At 35.3% G+C, this 13,438-nt stretch overlaps 1 protein-coding gene across 1 annotated transcript in view; it reads right to left on the bottom strand.

Annotated features, from left to right (window-relative positions):
• Blos3 (Biogenesis of lysosome-related organelles complex 1, subunit 3) overlaps window positions 1–13,438 on the bottom strand; it is a 62,879-nt gene that overhangs the window by 5,874 nt on the left and 43,567 nt on the right. The window lies entirely within an intron of this gene.

Below are 13,438 nucleotides of genomic sequence, written 5' to 3'. Positions count from 1 at the left end.
CATTATTGCTTTGTTGTCACTCATCATTCAACAGTAGCGATCATCTAGTAGATCTTTGCAAAAATATCATCCCAGACAGTCAAATTTTGTCAAAGGTAAAAATGTACCGAACTAAGTGCTCTGTAATTGTAAAGAATATTCTAAGTGAGCATTTCGAAGAAGATAAAAATTGCAGACATTGGAGATGAAAATTTCAGCTTGCTAATAGACGAATCGAATGATATCACAGTGAATAAGATTTTAGGGATGGCCATCATTTATTATAGCAAGAAATTAAACAAAATTATGCATACATTTCTGAGCATGGTGGTTCTAGAAAAGTATAACGCTAGTGGTATTGTGGCTGCACACTGAAAAAAGAGCTTTTGACCAATAAATTGGACATTAAAAATCTCATTACAATTGGTACAGACAAAGCCAGTGTTATGGTCGGTGTCAATAATGGTACTTATGAACAACTTAAGGCATATATTCCCTCCTTAATTTTAATTAGATATGTATGTATGCGATTCATTACAAATGGCAATATCTCACACCTGTGCAGAATCTCTCCCAAGAAAAGTAGAATTTTTAGTTGCCGAAACGTATAAGTGGTTTTCACATTCTCCTTAATACAAAGAGCTGTATCAAGCTATCAACGAAAATGATGCTCCTCTGAAAATTGTAAGCAATTGTGCAACAAGGTGGCTCTCCATTGAACCTGCAGTAGACAGAATTCTCAGCCAGTGGTTGGAACTAAAAACTCACTTTGAAGTTGTGAGTGTGACTGAGAAATGTTATAAAGCTCAAATTTTGTGGGATATCTACAAATATGAAAGGAATCTGTTGTACCTTTTATTTTTGCATCCTGTTCTAGTTCAAGTTCAGCAAGTTAACAAAAAGTTTCGAATCTAACAGTGCTGATAAGATGAGATTATTTAAAGATCTTTCTCATTTGATTCGCTCTATTGCTAATATGTTAGTGCTACCATCATCCACAGCTGATCCTCTAGAGTCAGAGATTGATGACTATTTGGATCCCAATCCAAATCTTGGTTACAGATTTGAAAGAAAAATTTCAAAGTTGATGATACAAAAGAAAATAACCCAAAATGATGAGCAAAATCTTAGAAGTAGAGCAAGACAGTTTCTTCTTGGTCTCTTCAAACAGCTTATACAAAGGTTGCCTGAAAACTTGAATATTTTAAGAATGATGTCTTCTTTTTCTGTTGACAATACCCTAAAACATATAAAAGAACCTGTTACTCCCATCTTAGAAATAATGCTGAAAACAGAAAAAGATGTTGTTGCTGCTGAGTGCAATGCTATCCACCTAAATAAATGGACAAATATAGAAAACACTGAGCTATTCTGGACTGAAGTATGAGAATATAAAGATGCATCTGGAATGAATCCATTTAAAGAAATTGCTCAGTGTGCAATAAATTTATTAATACTGCCAAATTCTAATGCAGAAATTGAACGAATTTTTAGTTCCGTGAATGTACTTAAAACTAAATTAAGAAACAAGATGGAATTGCCAATGCTGACAGTATATTTTGTCAGTCAGGTATGGCGTAACAACAAGTGCTGCACAGACTATCATTTACTAGCATCTACAGTGAGTAATATTGGAACGGTGGCCATATATAATAAAGCTGAAAATCTAAGTGAAAATGTGGGTGAATTAAGTGCAGAAGACCACATGGAAGATGTATTTAGCTACTTATATGCAAGTATCACTTCAACTTGATAAAGTAAGTAACTTAAAAGTATCTGCTACTACTTTTAAAATTTTAGTTTCAAATTTTTAATTCCTTTTTAGCTGTTTTTAGTCATTTTCATTTGGCAACACTACTCACAGACACTGTATAATCATATGCTAATTAATTAGCATATGATGAAATAATTGCATATTTTAGCCTTCATATCTAGAAGATATTTTATTTTGCTTTTATCTTTACTTTGCAGTGCTGCTACTCCTTTTTCAAGCTGAACTAATTATCACTATTAATAACTAGTTTTTTCTATGTCCCACTTAAATAAATTTATCACATTCTGATTGGAAAATAGTGTTGCTAATGGCTAGATAATGATCAAAGAAGAAATCCAACAGTGCCATTATTATTAGGTCTGCCCTTTTCTCTACATTTTTTTCAGAACACATGGCATAAGTAAACTGTTTTTTTTTTTTTTTGCATCGAATGCTCACCTAGTGACTAACCTACTTCTCAGTTATTCATGTGAACCTTTAAACAAGACCAAAGGCAAAACTTTAGTCTTGTTTAAAGATCAAAGGTTTTTGGTGTTTAAACTCAGCTAAGTTTCATTATAAACTCCACTGAAAAAGTGCCTGAGAGGTAGTCTGCTCTTATTCTTTCACTGGTGTTTGTAAAACTTAAATAGATTTGCAGCGACCAGTTTAACTAATTAACAAAACTAATAAGTAACCAATAAAGTATGATAAAAGCCACATTATTAATTTTATCAAATAATATATGTGGGTGATCTGAAAAGTTCTCGACCTTGACCATAGATGGCATCACTATTGGCAAGTTTTTTCTTCCGAGTTGGCACATCTGTTATAAGCATCCATGTGAAATTGCAAGTCATTCTATCATGTAGTTTGTTTTATACAGCTGTCTGAAGCAAAAGTATTGTTTGTATTCACTTGAAATGGATAAAATTGAGTAGTTATTGTGTAGTATTGTGTAGTTATAAAATTCTTTGTAAAAGGTTTAACAGCAAAAGAAATTCATTCGAACATAAAAGTTTATGGGCACTCTTTTCCTTCATTTTCGACAATTAAAAAATGTGGCCACACCAGCCTTGAAGATGATCCATGTCCAAAAAGTGTAACACCACCAGAAATCATTGATCGAGTGCACGATATGATATTGGATGACCGACGAGTCAAAGCGCGTGAAATTGTTGAGATTATAGTCATTTCAAAGAACGTATAGGATACTGTGGGCTCTTTCCCCTTAAAATATTGGAGTCTGGACAGATAGACTAATTTGGAGGAAGACTAACAGCATTCCTCCAAATTAGTGAGTGATAATGTCAGTTAGTAATAATGTGAACTTTTTCTATCATAATATTTACTGTTTTGTAGATTGCTTAAGGACATATATCAGGAATGTGATGAGAATTATGACAAATTTGTAAGCATGCACATATTAGATCAGTTTTTATAATAATAATTACTAGTACAGAAAATGCCAAGGAGTCCTTAGACTCATCAAGGGAGGCCCTAAACATCATGTCAAGAATTATTTAGCATTTGCACACTATCTATCATACTTTGCTTTGAACTTATTCACAGCCATGGCATCCACAACAGACACACACTGGCAACCTATTCCACTCATTCACCATTCTAAAAAACCTAGTTCCAACACCCTTACTAACTACGCTCTTGCTCAGTTTCCATAGATCCCTAGTTCTCCCACATAAGGATGTGAAATATGGTTGTTTACTAATTAAAGAAATAAGGAAATGGGAAAAAAAAAAACATTTATCGTTTGTTCTTTGCATTTGTTTTGACTACAAGTATTTATTAACCCTGATGACAAGGTTTACATGAATACTGCTCCAATGAACTGATCACTACTGTTCTTCCACTTCCCTCTAATCACATACAAAAAGAGTAGCTGATCAACATCCATATCCCATTCAGCTCCAAACTCATCAAACTACTGATTCTCTGCTTTCATTGCACACACCTCTAACCTTTGGAACAGTCTTTCCCATACCATTTTGCCCTAATGCATACAATCTCTGCCTCTTTAAGAAACAGATTCCTTTCTTCTTTCTGATTGCTTGTCTATACATAGCACCATAGTGTTATAAGTCTTGAGACCTCTCATGTGGTGTTGTTGATATAAAAAAAAAAAAAAAAACGTGCAGAGCATACTTCAGATATGGTGGCCTCGAATTATTACTAATGCAGACTACTGGAAAAAAAGAACACATCAGCAAAAAGTTAACCTGGAAATCATCACTGCTAGATTATTGATATTAGCTACAAGGAATGTATACAAGATACAACGATGGTAATACATGAAAAGTTTAACTTCCTGTCGACAATTTTTCTCCAAATTAGTGTACCATTTGTCAGGACTACAAGGTTATCAGATCTTATTTTGGTTAGAAGTGTCTTCTAAGACACTTCTAACCGTATCAATCTAACTATATCTTGGTCTTCTTTTCTCTTCTCTTCTCTCCCTGGCATCAATGTTTTGCTAACTTTCCAGTTCTGTTTAAGTGACTATAGAACATGAGATTAGCTCTGTTTCGCACATTCCTAAAGGCTAACAAAATCATTAAAAATAAAGATATCCCTCCTGATATCTTTATTTTTAATGATTCTGCTACTGATAACATCTGCTAATCCCTTCATTTTTCTCAGAACTTTCATGTGTTGTCTCCAGTTTTTAATCAGCTGTTTTATTTCTTATGCAGCTCTTAGATCCATAAATTAAAATTTTTTTAACACGGTCTTGTATACAGCTACTTTATTGTTTTGATTAAGCTATTTTATTCTATATAAATTTATTCCAATGATTCTCAACACTGTCAGGTTTGCTTATTCCTGTATTTAGTTTATGATCTTCACCAAAAATTGTGTATAAATAGATGAAAGATTTATTTGTTCTATAGTTTTTCCTTTCAGGATGTAGCTGATATTTTAAATGATAAATGTTTATTTTCATAGTATTTGTATTTTTATTCTGATTTACATGCAAAACTTGTTACAGCAGTTATTCAGTTACTCCAACCTCAGGTTCAACGGAGTATTGGCAGCACCAAGAAAGGATTAAAAAACTAATTTTTTAATGCTTCCAATATTTTATCTCAGTCACTGAGACAGCTTCAGGGAGTATAAATAACACTTGTCACATACATACAAAGACAATATAATACTCAAATACATGGCTATGACTCTAAAGTCATACCTAGGTGGTGTGCCCTCTCTGGATATTTGTAGATGACACAGGATGTAAATTGGGACCTCTGACTAACTGATTAATGTTTTTCAAATTTTGGGAAACTTTTTTCCATAAGATCCTCTGAGTGGTATCCAATACGTGGTATGTAAGACCAGATTGATCATAGTTGTGATTGCAGATGTAAGTTTTGTGTTCATCTAAATGGATGATGGTTGATCTACCCGTCTGAAGTAAGCCAGCTTGCAGGAACAGGCTACTTTATATACTCCAGGCACTGAGAGAGGAGGGAGATGATCTTTAGTAAGGGTAGCAAGTTTCTGGTGGGGCTTAAAAGCTGTATAGAGGTTATACTTATTTAAAAACCTGGCTATTTTTTCTGATGTACCGTGAACATAGGGAATAGTGATGGCATTTCTGAAATCCTTCTGAAGGGATGGCAGAGGTCTGATTATTTTTTTTTTAATTCTGTAAGCAGCGTAGCAATTGAATGGGAAGTTGGCTGTGTGTGTGTGTGTGTGTGGTTGAGTTCTGTTGAAAGAGAGGTTCCACTGGAACACAGATCGTAGGCTCTGCTGGCTAGTTTAATGATACCATATTGTTGGGAGGGATGGTGAGAAAATTTGTGAATGTATCTATCTGTATGAGTGGGTTTTCTGTATACAGTGAAGGAGAAGTTACCATTTGGAAGGCATCTTATTTTCCTTTTCCATCACAGGGTGGATTATTGGATGTAGACTATTTGAGGTGACAGAGAAAAGAGTCTAATGTGTCTGAGCCATGAGGCCAAATAGAGAACACATCATCTACATATCTTAGAAAGAAGTTTTTTTTTTTTTGGGAGGGGGGGGGGGGAGCTGAGTCTATGGCTCATTTTTCAAAGTTTTCCGTGTAAAAATTGGCAAGTAGGTGTGCGAGGGAGAACCCATAGCACTTCCCTCTGTTCGTAAATTTTGTTTGTCCAAGAAAAATAACCAGAACTTTATTCAAATTAAGTGGATATCGAATCCAACATTATTTCTTAGCTAAATAAGAAACTCAAAGATAGAAAATCTATCTAAGAGTTTCATGCCGAATATAGAAAACTATAAAAGTTCGGCGAGTCCAAGCGTAAGCCAACACCTGGTACATGCTGGGGCAACTCGTAGTAAAGGTGGAGTAAGATCCGATCACAGTTCTTAGTATTTTTCCATAATGTATAATAGGAGATGTATGCTGTTATACATTATGGGAGAAGGTCACTACCCAGACCGGTTTCAACCTTTTTTGAGGTCTCATCAGTGAGTAGGTTGACCCAGATGTAAATACTGAGGTTGCAGTAGTGCAGAGCTTATTTTTTTACTGTACAAGTTGCCAAAAGATGCACTAATAAATTACTGAGATAAAGGCTTCACTTCAGCAAAGTAAGTTTATTCAAATTAAGTGGATATATTCAGCTAAGAAATAATGTTGGATTCAATATCCACTTAATTTGAATAAACTTACTTCATTTAATTAGGACAAAAAATCTTCACTGTCCTAACAAAAATTAGGACAGTGAAGAACCATATTAAAAATGAGGATATTATTATTATTATGTGGGTATCTCCATGGAGTCAGAAGACTTATTGCAGGAGACCCAAACTATCTACACAATATCTATCCTACTTCTTCTTGAGCTCATTTATAGACGAGGCACTCACAACTGAGTCAGGCAATGCATTCCATTCATTCACCATTCTCCAAGCGAAAAATCTAGTCCTCACACCCTTGTTAACCACACTCTTACTTAATTTCCAGGGATGACCTCTTGTTCTTCCACCACTATCCCACTGCTGAAATATTTCCCCTGCATCAGTCTTATAAGAACCTTTTAGTAATTTAAATGTTTCTATCATATCCTCTCTTCTCTGCCTATCTACTAACCACTGTAATCCATAAACTCTCAATCTATCAATGTAAGGAACATTCCTTACACCACTCACCAACTTAGTCACTCTCCTCTGAACCTTTTCTACCACTTCCTCATCTCCAAGGAATCCAGACAACCAGACATGAGCACAGTAATCCAGATGTAGAAGTATCAACACCTTATAAATAACTTCTTTATCTCTGCATGTTAGTGTGTTCTTCAATAACCAAGTAATCCTATGAGCTATCTTGGACACCTTAGCAATGTGCCCTCTCAACTTCAACTCCCTATCCACTAACACCCCCAAGTCCCTAGCCTCATCAATCTCTTGGAGTACTGTTCCATCAATGTGGTACACAGCTGGTAATCTTTTAATCGCAAAATGCATAACTTTACACTTTTCCCCATTGAACTGACATCCGTTACCTATTGCCCATTTTGACAGCTTATTTAAATCATCCTGCAAGCTCTTTACATCAGCTTGGTTAATTATTGCCCTACCCAACTTTGCATCATCAGCAAACAACTGAATATCTCCCTTCAAGTCATTTCCTATATCATTCATGTACAAATTAAACAATAATGGTCTAAGCACTGAGCCCTGAGGCACACCACTGGTCACCTCTTTCATTCTGGACTCTGTTCCTCCATACACTACTTTCTAGTATCTCTCTCCATGAGCCATTCTCTTATCCATATCACCAGTAATATCTATCCCCATTCGTTTTGATTTGTGTAACAGTATTCCATGGGATATCCTGTCAAACACCATAGCAAAATCCATTAGTATCACTGTGTAGTCATTCCCCCTGTCCAACTCAGCTGTCACTCTATTATAAAAAAATTAATAAATTACTAAGGCAGGAATAACCTTTAACAAAACCATGTTGGCCCCATAGAGTATCATATTCTTATCCACCCATTCTTAAATTCTGTCCTTAACCAACTTTTCCAATACTTTTACCACTACTCCTGAGATGGTGATTGGTCTCTAAGTTTAACACATGTGAACCACAGTAGTAGGTTTTTTATTACGTAAATATTTCGTCCTAGGTATCTTAGGACATCATCAGTACAGTAAGGCAATACTAGGAATGACAGAAGAAAGGGTGCATATGTACAAAGGAATCCAAATTGCGTGCAGTGGCGTGTTGCGGCCTGAACTTAAATTAAATTGAACTAAATTACTTAAATTAAATTAAAATTAATTACAATTAAGTTATTATTTTACAATTTTGTATGACAATTTCCCATACTTTAGGGATGGCAAGAACATCATTACAATTTAGGTTTGGTCTGTGGAGTACAGCTTCAGCACTTGCTTTATATAAACGTTCATATTTATATGAAGATCTGTGTAGAAGTTTTGTCTTTTTCCAATGGATCTTGTAGTTTGGGTTTTCAACTCCATGTTGAGTAAGGCCTGATTTATGTGGTTTGACGAAGCGGAGATGGTCTTGATGTTCCGAAATGCATTTAAAAACTGATCTGACTGTCTGTCCAAAATCAGAGAGTTTACAGGAGCATGGAACCTCGTATACACGTAGTAGCATAGGTAAAAGTTTCTTTTTAGGCGAGGGTAACAAGTTTTGGATCTGAAGGTGGCAGCAAGATTGTATTCCTTCATAATTTTTGAGAGCCGTTCAGAGATGCCTTTGATGTAAGGTATGGGAATCCTATGGGGTTGTTCTTGTCTAGGTTGAAGTGCAGAGAAATTGCTGATGATTTTTTGAGTTGTTTTGAGATTATAACCATTTAGAGTGGCTGTGTTTTTGATTATTTCCAATTCTTGTTTTAGAGAATCCTCAGAGGAGCATAATCTGTGTGCTTTGGTTACCAATGATTTAATGATGCCAAATTTTTGAGAGGGATGATGAGCTGAAGTATTGTGAATGTAGCGGCCAGAAAATGTCAGTTTGCGATAGACAAAGGTGAAGATGGAACTGTCTGCTTTTCTTTGGAAGTGTAAATCCAGAAAGGAGATGCCTTGTGGGGATTTTCTTTCTAATGTAAATCTGATGCAAGGATGAAGAAGGTTGATTTTTTTTAAAAACTGAAGTAACTCTTGTTCGGAATGACTCCAGACTGCAAAGATATCATCGACATATCGAAGCCAGAGTTTGGTTTGGGTTTGAATGCAAGAATGTTTTCTTCTAGATATTCTATAAACATCTAGAAGATGTTTATAAAACATCAAAAATAGTGTAGACGTTTATAGAACGTTGCAATAAACTTATTGCAACGTTCACGTTCGCTAAGCTAAAGGAAGTTATTAAATCGCGAAGCGCCCATAAAATCTATCAAAAAGCAAGCCGATCACTACTTCTGAATAAGTTACGAGATGCCAAACATAAATTGGCAACAAATAATTTAAAAATTATAGAACTAGAAGCAGATTTGTCAAACATGCTAAATCAAGAACTGCTACAAGTGATTATTAGTGTCTCAAAAAACTCAGGGATCAAAGCTTTTGATAAAAGCAATATTAACCTACAGAAAAAATACCTGAACCTGTTAAATCGATCTAAGAAAAATATCAGTAAATTACCGACCGAAAAATGGGTGGTAAACTTATCCAACCGCCCACTAACAGAAGATGAATTAAACGTTCTAGCAAGAGGCCATAAGTTTGCTATTCCTCTTAAATGTCTCCCATATCTAGATTTCATACACAACGAAAGAAACATCAAGCACCTCCCCAGTATTGAAGCTGACAAACTTCGTTTTGAAATAGTAAAAATAATTTTTGATGCCAAACCTTCAGTTTTAAACATTTCACCATCAGAATTGAAAGCTCTTACCTCCTTAAAACATAATCATCACCAGAGCCGACAAAGGAAATATTACAGTGGTTCTTGATATTGTTTCATATGACCGAAAAATGAATGTACTACTAGACCAAAATACATACGCAAAACTGGACTATGATCCCACAAAAAGACAGCTGAAGAAACTGAACAAGCTACTCGATGAAACAATGTCAGTAGATGAAGAAACTTCAAAAAAACGCAAAAGATACCATGCTAGACTTCCGAGAATATACGGTTTACCCAAGCTTCACAAAAACGTCCCACTCAGACCTGTTGTTGATTCAATTAACAGCCCGACTTACAAGTTATCGAAATTTTAATCAAACCTTCTCCATCCTCACATAGGCCATTCAACCTCTTCAATAAAAAATTCCACAGATTTTCACACCAAAATAAAAGACATTAAACTGCTGACAACAGACATGCTAATTAGCTTCGACATGGTCTCTCTCTTCACCAATATCCCCCATAAAGGAACTGTAGACCTATTAAATCAAACATTTCCATTGAGCATTGTTGAACTGTTCAAATTTGTTATCACTTCTGGTTACTTCACATGGGAAGGAAAAATCTACAAGCAAGAGGAGGGAACAACAATGGAGTCTCCCTTGTCACCCAACTTGGCAAATCTGTTTATAGAACATCTAGAAGAAAAAAATCTTCGCATTCAAACCCAAACCAAAACTCTGGCTTTGATATGTCGATGATATCTTCACAGTCTGGAGTCATTCCGAACAAGAGCTACTTCAGTTTTTAGAAAAAATCAACCTTCTTCATCCTCACATCAGATTTACATTAGAAAGAGAATCTCCACAAGGCATCCCCTTTCTGGATTTACACATCCAAAGAAAAGCAGACAGTTCCATCTCCACCTCTGTCTATCGCAAACCGACATTTTCAGGCCGCTACATTCACAATACTTCAGCTCATCATCCCTCTCAAAAATTTGGCATCATTAAATCATTCATTGGTAACCAGAGCACACAGATTATGCTCCTCCGAGGATTCTCTAAAACAAGAATTGGAAATAATCAAAAACACAGCCACTCTAAATGGTTACACTCTCAAAACAACTCAAAAAATCATCAGCAATTTCTCTGCACTTCAACCTAGACAAGAACAACTTCATAGGATTCCCATACCTTATATCAAAGGCATCTCTGAACAGCTCTCGAAATTTATGAAGAAATACAATCTTGCTGTCACCTACAAACCCATCAACCAGATCCAAAACTTGTTACCCTCGCCTAAAGACAAACTTTCACCTATGCTATTGCCTGGTATATACGAGGTTCCATGCTCCTGTAAACTCTCTTATTTTGGACAGACAGGCAGATCAGTTTTTAAATGCATTTCGGAACATCAAGACTATATCAAACCACATAAATCAGGCCTTGCTCAACACGGAGTTGAAAACCCAAACCACAACATCCATTGGAAAAAGACGAAACTTCTACACAGATCTTCATAAAAATATGAACGTTTATATAAAACAAGTGCTGAAGCCCTACTCCACAGACCAAATCGAAACTGCAATGATGTTCTTGCCATCTCTAAAGTATGGGAAATTGTCATACAAAATTGTGTAAAATAATAACTTAGCTGTAATTAATTTTAATTTAATTTAAGTAATTTAGTTCAATTCAATTTAAGTTCAGGCCGCAATGCACCACTGCACGCAATTTGGATTCCTTTGTACGTACGTGCCCTTTTTTTTGTCATTCCTAGTATTGCCTTACTGTACTGATGATGTCTTAAGATACCTAGAACGATATATTTACGTAATAAAAAACCTACTACTGTGGGTCACGTGTGTTAAACTTAGTCATGAATTCTTCACAGGTTTCACTATATAATCAAGGTGATTGGTCTCTAATTTGCTACTGCAGTCTTAGAGTCTCCTTTATGCAAAGGAACAATTTTATCTTCCTTCCATTCCATGGGGACCAATACCAGAGCTCAAACTTAAGTTAAATAACCAAGTGAGAGGCGTTGACAATTCCTTTGCACATTCACATAATACCTGAGTTGATATTCCATCTAAACCTACAGCAGTGTTTGCATTTAAATTCTGCAATATCCTAAGTACCTCTGATTCATTAACTTCAATTCTCATATCAGTTATTGCTACAGGTACAGAAATATTCTCACTTGGGTGAGAGACTTGAAAAGTGGTCACTCAGTAACTCTACTATTACATCTGATTCAATCATCTCGATACCATTAGCACCCACTAAGGTTATCCTTCCTTTTACTTGCCACGTAGCAGAAGAATTCTTTGGAATTTCCCTTGATCCCCTTGGCTAAGGGCTTCTCATAATCTGATTTAGCTTTCTTTACTATGCTGATAACCTTTCTAGCCTGAACTTTGTACTGCTCGTGAGTGTACTGATCACCTTTCTCCTTGTAAATTTTCCATAACATTTTCTTTTTTTGCAGATCAAGCATAATACTACTACTCATCTATCTAATGCCTACCTTATCTTCCTGACCATGGGAATACATTCTGATATTGCTTCCCTCAGATACCGCTGATTACATCCCATGCACTGCTAACATCTCTCCCCTGCACTTTTTTCTGCCATGGAATGGCTGTAAGCTGCCTCCAAAGTTTGTTATAATTACCTAACCTGTAGTTCCATATATACCCCCCCCCCCCTTCTTAAGAGAGAAATCCAAAAATTTTGCAACCTCCCAAGTTAATACTGCAATATTAGGATGGGACATTATCACCTTTTTTTTTTTTTTTTTTTTTTTTTTTTTTTTTTTTTTTTACACTGCCCCTGTGCAAATTTTGTTTTATAATACATGTATAAAAATGTAACAGAAAGTTAATATCAGCATCTTTTTTTTTTGGAAAACAATTTACCACACCTGTATGTCACGTGTTACTGTTAATAAAGGTGCCAGTACATCACACAGTTCTGTACCATCCAAAAAAAAAAAAAGGACTGGTTAGCATTATATACAAATTTATTAATAATTAGATATAGAGTAAAATAATGCCAAACAAATTAAATAAAAAAGTCGATAAAACATTTTTTTTCAACTTCACAGTTTGTGCCGGTTGTGCCCAACAGATAGAGTCATAATGAGAAAGTTTGTACATGATCAAGTCAAAAACTTTATCAGATGATTACAATGTCACATTTAATTAAAAAAAACCAAGAAAATGTTCCTAATTTCATCAACATGTCACTAATGAGTTTAAAGATTCAAAAATATCTGTTATCGGCCCTTCCAATTAATCAGTAAGACTGCATAAAAATTCATATTTGATAATTAATGTAAGCTGGCATAATCGCACTAAATAACTCATGACCCACACTGAAAACACTGATCTAGGTGGATTGATATAGAGAAACCTCAGAAGACAGAGATGAAATCTGATGATACTGAAGGTCCTTACAGATCAGAGATGAATTTGGAGAAAAGTTGTCGTTGATAGGAATTTGATAGTAATGTAAACTTTTCATATAGTACTGTCATAATATCCTTCATCCCCTCCTCCAATCCTAAGGGTACATATCAGGAATTTGATGATATTTTTGTCTGTATTATACCCAGTATTTTTGAAAGCTGCTCTGATTTCATCAATTCTTGGGGACTTGATCTATTGCTATTTTCCTTTTCAGTGAAATCTTCACAATTTATTGGAGGACACTATAGCATTCTGAGATAGACAACAAATCATACTGTCTCCTCTAGGATATACATGCTTGACACTGATACATAAGAAAAAAATCCATTAAGATTTATTGTAGAACTGACTAGTCACCAGCAATTTCCTGAGCATTCAGAAAATAGCT

Source organism: Typopeltis vanoorti, chromosome 22 (assembly GCF_054136105.1).
Source record: "Typopeltis vanoorti isolate ZY-2024b chromosome 22, IOZ_Tvanoo_1.0, whole genome shotgun sequence".
NCBI classification, from domain to species: Eukaryota; Metazoa; Arthropoda; class Arachnida; order Uropygi; family Thelyphonidae; genus Typopeltis; species Typopeltis vanoorti.
Note: the sequence above shows the minus strand (reverse complement) of the source record. Positions and strands in the feature narration are given on the sequence as shown.